Consider the following 6,099-nt stretch of genomic DNA (forward strand, 5'->3'; position numbering starts at 1 on the left):
GCCTGTAATCCCAACACTTTGGGAGGCCAAGGCAGGCAGATCACCTGAGGTCAGGAGTTCCAGACCAGCCTGGTCAACACAGTGAAACACCGTCTCTACTGAAAATACAAAAATTAGCTGGGCATGGTGGTGGGCGCCTATAATTCGAGCTACTCAGAAGACTGAGGCAGGAGAATCACTGGAACCTGGGAGGTGGAGGTTGCAGTGAGCCGAGATCACTGCCACTGCACTCCAGCCTGGGTAACAGAGTGAGACTCTGTCTCAAAAAAGAAAAAAAAAAGGGCCCTCAGATCCCTCCTGGAATGATAAAACACTTTTTGTTTTTTTCTGGCAAGTTCTTTTTGATACAAAGACAAGTGTCTTTCTGGGTTGAGCACTCTGAATTCTATGGAATTTACACTCTTTGAGGCATGTTTTTTCTGGTGAACTTACTTTTTAATTTGATATTTTGTTTGATCTGCAAACCTGGCTTAAAATTTTTGTGAACACTCTTACCCTGGTTTCATTACAGGCATCTGTGATTTGACTCTTTTCCCTTGCTTGTTTCTGAATATCTTCTGAGAGCAAAAATAAAAATTCTAAATAGTGGGCACAAAATGGCTAATTAAAAGCCACTAGGGCAGCCACCATCTAAACATTGGTCCAAAGTCCTGACATTCTCTGATGGGATTTATAGGATTGTCTTTACTCTCAAGATGTTAATAAGAACAGAATGAGATTCTCAAACATTATGGCATGCCACATTTTCTGGGATTGAAGCCAGCTACATATGACCAGTACTTGTGCATATTTTTTAACAGACAAAGTACATCATGGAAAATTCAGAGCCAAAATGCTCATTATTTTAAACTCTCTTTAAAAACCTTGCAACTATAGAGTTAGCATATAGAGCCTTCTGAGTTATTTGTCTGCCTCTCTCTATTTTCTTTTTTCTTCTGCCTACTTTGAATCTGCTGACTTTTCTATTGGTGTTAAGATAAAACTCACTGTTTATGGCATTCCAGAAAAGGTATTGGGCTGGGCATGGTGGCCCATGCCTGTAATCCCGGCGCATTGGAAGGCCGAGACAAGAGAATTGCTTGAAGCCAGGAGTTCAAGACCAGGCCAGGCAAAACAGCAAGACCCCATTTCTACCAAAAAAAGAAAAAAGAAGTATTTTACACTAGCTGGGCATGGTGGTGCATGCCTATAGTCCTACTTAATTGAGAGGCTGAGGCAGGAGGATCACTTGAGCCTAGGAGTTTGAAGCTCCAGTGAGCTCTGTTCATGCCACTGTACTCCAGCCTGGGTGACAGACTGAGACCCTGTCTCAAAAAGAAAAAAAGATTTTAAAGCTCTTTCAAATTATTGGCTTTACACATTACAATAGCTCCGTGGCAAGTAACAATCTAGAAATCTTTGGGAATGTAAATTTAGGTTTGCCTGACTAATAATTGCATATTGTGATGAAATGGATAACTGAAGGATTGATAGTATAAAAGAAAAAGAACCAGACAAGGCCAGGTGCAGTGGCTCACACCTGTAATCCCAATACTTTGGGAGGCTGAGGTGGTCAAATCATGAGGTCAGGAGTTTGAGACCAGCCTGACCAATATGGTGAAACTCCTAAAATACAAAATACAAAAATTAGCCGGTGTGGTGGCGCACACCTGTAATCCCAGATACTCAGGAGACTGAGGCTGGATAATCACTTGAAACCAGGAGGCGGAGGTTGCAGTGAGCAGAGATCGTGCCACTGCGCTCCAGCCTAAGCGACAGAGTGAGACTCCGTCTCACATAAACAAACAAACAAAAAAGAACCAGATAAATGTTTATAGAGTTATACACTCAGATCAAATATATCAAAATCTTGAGCTTAGAGCAATAATGTGATACCTTTGTCTAGCATAAAAAATTTGCTTTGTCTGCCATGCAGGGACCAAAAGGAGAAAGTCAAAACAAAAACAAAGCCTTCTAAAATGTTTCCCTGCCCACCTTGACTAGTCAAACACACCAGATTGGCAAAAGATAGATTGTTACTAAAAATACAAGGCCAACCAGGTGTGGTGGCTCACGCCTATAATCCCAGCACTTTGGAAGGCCAAGGCGGGTGGATCACTTGAGGTCAGGAGTTCAAGACCAGCCTGGCCAACATGGTGAAACCCTATCTCTACTGAAAATACAAAAAAATAAAAATTAGCTGGGTGTGGTGGTGCATGCCTGTAATCCCAGCTGCTTGGGAGGCTGGGGCATGAGAGTTGCTTGAACCCAGGAAGCAGAGGCTGCAGGGAACTGAGATCACACCACTGCCCTCCAGCCTGGGCAACTGAGCAAGATTCTGTCTCCAAAAAAGAATACAAAGCTACTTAGATATTTTGTTTTTCTTATACAGTTTGGCCAGTCCTGTCTAAAATATAAACATTGAAAATTTGACACCAAACTTATTTGAAACTAAGGAAAAAAGAGAAGAAAAAGGTGAAGGAGTTTTTAAAAAATCAAACTGCTATCTGCCCGTGGACGCCACCGAAGAAGCGTCGTTAAAGTCTCTCTTCTCCCTGCCATCATGTCTGAGAGTCTCCTAAAGAGCCCGAACAGCTGAGGAAGCTCTTCATTGGAGAGTTGAGGTTTGAAACAACCAATGAGAGCCTGAGGAGCCATTTTGAGCAATGGGGAACGCTCACGGACTGTGTGGTAATGAGAGATCCAAACACCAAGCGTTCCAGGGGCTGTGGGTTTGTCACATATGCCACTGTGGAGGAGGTGAATGCAGCCATGAATGCAAGGCCACACAAGTTGGAAGAGTTGTGAAACCAAAGAGAGCTGTCTCAAGAGAAGATTCTCAAAGACCAGGTGCCCACTTAACTGTGAAAAAGATATTTGTTGGTGGCATTAAAGAAGACACTGAAGAACATTACCTAAGAGATTATTTTGAACAGTATGGGAAAATTGAAGTGATTGAAATCATGACTGACCAAGGCAGTGGCAAGAAAAGGGGCTTTGCCTTTGTAACCTTTGACGACCATGACTCTGTGGATAAGATTGTCATTCAGAAATACCATACTGTGAATGACCACAACTGTGAAGTTAGGAAAGCCATGTCAAAGCAAGAGATGGCTAGTGCTTCATCCAGCCAAAGAGGTCGAAGTGGTTCTGGAAACTTTGGTGGTGGTTGTGGAGGTGGTTTCAGTGGGAATGGCAACTTTGGTTGTGGAGGAAACTTCAGTGGTCGTGGTGGCTTTGGTGGCAGCTGTGGTGGTGGTAGATATGGTGGCAGTGGGGATGGCTATAATGGATTTGGTAATGATGGAAGCAATTTTGGAGGTGGTGGAAGCTACAATGATTTTGGCAGTTACAACAATCAGTCTTCAAATTTTGGACCCATGAAGGGAGGAAAGTTTGGAGGCAGAAGTTCTGGCCCCTATGGCAGTGGAGGCCAATACTTCGCAAAACCACGAAACCAAGGTGGCTATGGCGGTTTCAGCAGCAGCAGTAGCTATGGCAGTGGCAGAAGATTTTAATTAGCAAACAAATCTTAGCAGGAGAGGAGAGCCAGAGAAGTGACAGGGAAGCTACAGGTTACAACAGATTTGTGAACTCAGCCAAACACAGTGGTGGCAGGGCCTAGCTGCTACAAAGAAGACATGTTTTAGACAAATACTCATGTGTATGGGCAAAAAACTCGAGGACTGTATTTGTGACTACTTGTATAACAGGTTATTTTAGTTTCTGTTCTGTGGAAAGTGTAAAGCATTCCAACAAAGGGTTTTAATGTAGATTTTTTTTTTTTGCACCCATGCTGTTGATTGCTAAATGTAATAGTCTGATAGTGACCCTGAATAAAAGTCTTTTTTTTTTTAATGTGCTGTGTAAAGTTAGTCTACTCTGAAGCCTTCTTGGTAAATTTCCCTAATAGTGTGAAGTTAGAATTCCTTCAGGGTGATGCCAGGTTCTATTTGGAATTTATATACAACCTGCTTGGGTGGAGAAGCCATTGTCTTCGGAAACCTTGGTGTAGTTGAACTGATAGTTGCTGTTGTGGCCTGAAGTTCACCATTAAAAGGGATTACACAAGCAAAATCATGGAATTACTGGTTATAAAAGTGATTGTTGGCACATCCTATGCAATATATCTAAATTGAATAATGGTACCAGATAAAATTATAGATGGGAATGAAGCTTGTGTATCATCCATTATCATGTGTAATCAATAAATGATTTAATTCTCTTGAAAAAAAAAACTGCTATGGAAATTGCTTTACCCAACATTTTGGTCCACAGCCTTCATTAGATTACCCATTTGGGGAAAATACATTTGGTTGTATAAATAGGTCCCAGTTTTGTCTGAAATTTTGTCATAACTTGAATCCAAGTATGTTTTATTCATTTTTTATTTTTATTTTTTTTGAGGCAGAGTTTCACTCTTGTTGCCCAGGCTGGAGTGCAATACCACAATCTCAGCTCACCACAACCTCTGCCTCCCAGGTTCAAGCAATTCTGCTGCCTCAGCCTCCTGAGTAGCTGGGATTACAGGCATGAGCTACCATGCCCGGCTAATTTTGTATTTTTAGTAGAGACAGGGTTTCTCTATGTTGGTCAGGCTGGTCTCAAACTCTCCACTTTAGTTGATCCTCCTACCTCAGCTTACCAAACTGCTGGGATTACAGGCGTGAGCCACTGTGCCCAGCAATCCAAGTATGTTTTATAAGCTGGTGAGTTTGTATCACTATCTCATGAATAAAATTGTAAAATGAAAGCTGTAACATCTTCGTGTATGTGTGTGTTTAGGTATGTTTGTGCATATGTACATGTATTATGTTGTGTCTGCATGATCAAATCTGCTGTGGTTGGCCAGAAATCATTAAGAAATTCTTTTCAGGTTGGGCCGGATGCAGTGGCTCATGCCTGTAATCCCAGCACTTTGGGAGGCTAAGGTGGGCAGATCACCTGAGGTCAGGAGTTCAAGACCAACCTAGCCAACATGGCGAAACCCCATCTTGACTAAAAATTAAAAAATCAGCTGGGCGTGGTGGCACATGCCTGTAATCCCAGCTAACTCAGGAGGCTGAGGCAGGAGAATTGCTTGAACCAGGAGGTGGAGGTTGCAGTGAGCCAAGATCACGCCACTGCACTCTAGCCTGGGTAAAAGAGTGAGACTCCATCTCAAGAAAAAAAAAGAAATTCTTTTCAAATTGGCTTATGTAAGTGAGTGCTCATATAAAATATGTGGTAATTCAAGCGTCTTTTAGTTCACAGGACTTAAGTAAATTGTTTATAAGATGCTTTTAAAACTATAGGTAAAATAAAAATACAGATATCTTCAGAAGTATCAACATACATTTTTCCTAGGGTTTACTTGTCAGACAGTTTTATATTTGTCTCTACTAGATGTTTTAAGATGTCCAGGTTTGACACAAAGGTTATATAACTATAAACCCAGCATAAACCAGAATGATCTTTGTGTAACTCTTTGATATGTAAAACTAATTAAATATTGCTCATAATGAAAACAGCTTTGTCTTATGAGTCATAAACAAAATACTTATATGTTTATATTTAAAGTTGTGACTTAGGTGAACACCTGATACTCACAGACTATAAAAATGGTTAATAGCAAAATAATTTGAAAGGGTTCTAGGCTTTGTCTAATATGTCAGTTTTTATAAGTAATCTAGATAAATTATTAAATTGTATAAATGTAAATGGTATAAATATTTATAAAGAAACTTTTCATTTAATTTGAAATCTTAAAATTATGTTAAATTAAGTAATAGATACTCATAATAGATACTCATTAAATGTCAGGGTCATTTCCAAATAAGATTTTTAAAAAATTGAAACTGATCGGGCATGATTGCTCACGCCTGTAATCCCAGCACTTTGGGAGGCTGAGGCGGGTGGATCATGAGATCAGGAGTTCAAGACCAGCCTGGCCAAGATGGCAAAACCCCATCTCTAGTAAAAATACAAAAAATTAGCCCAATGCAGTGACAGGTGCCTGTAATCCCAGCTACTTGGGAGGCTGAGGCAGAAGAATCAGTTGAACCCAGGAGGGAGAGGTTGCAGTGAGCCGAGATCACGCCACTGCACTACAGCCCCGGCAACAAAGTGAGACTCTGTCTC

The 6,099-nt window shown here is 41.0% G+C and overlaps 1 pseudogene; it reads left to right on the forward strand.

Annotated features, from left to right (window-relative positions):
- LOC105524183 overlaps positions 1–3,497 on the forward strand; it is an 8,593-nt pseudogene extending 5,096 nt beyond the window's left edge.
- The last annotated feature ends 2,602 nt before the right edge of the window (positions 3,498–6,099 follow it).

Source organism: Colobus angolensis, unplaced genomic scaffold (assembly GCF_000951035.1).
Source record: "Colobus angolensis palliatus isolate OR3802 unplaced genomic scaffold, Cang.pa_1.0 Scaffold49, whole genome shotgun sequence".
Classification (NCBI taxonomy): Eukaryota; Metazoa; Chordata; class Mammalia; order Primates; family Cercopithecidae; genus Colobus; species Colobus angolensis.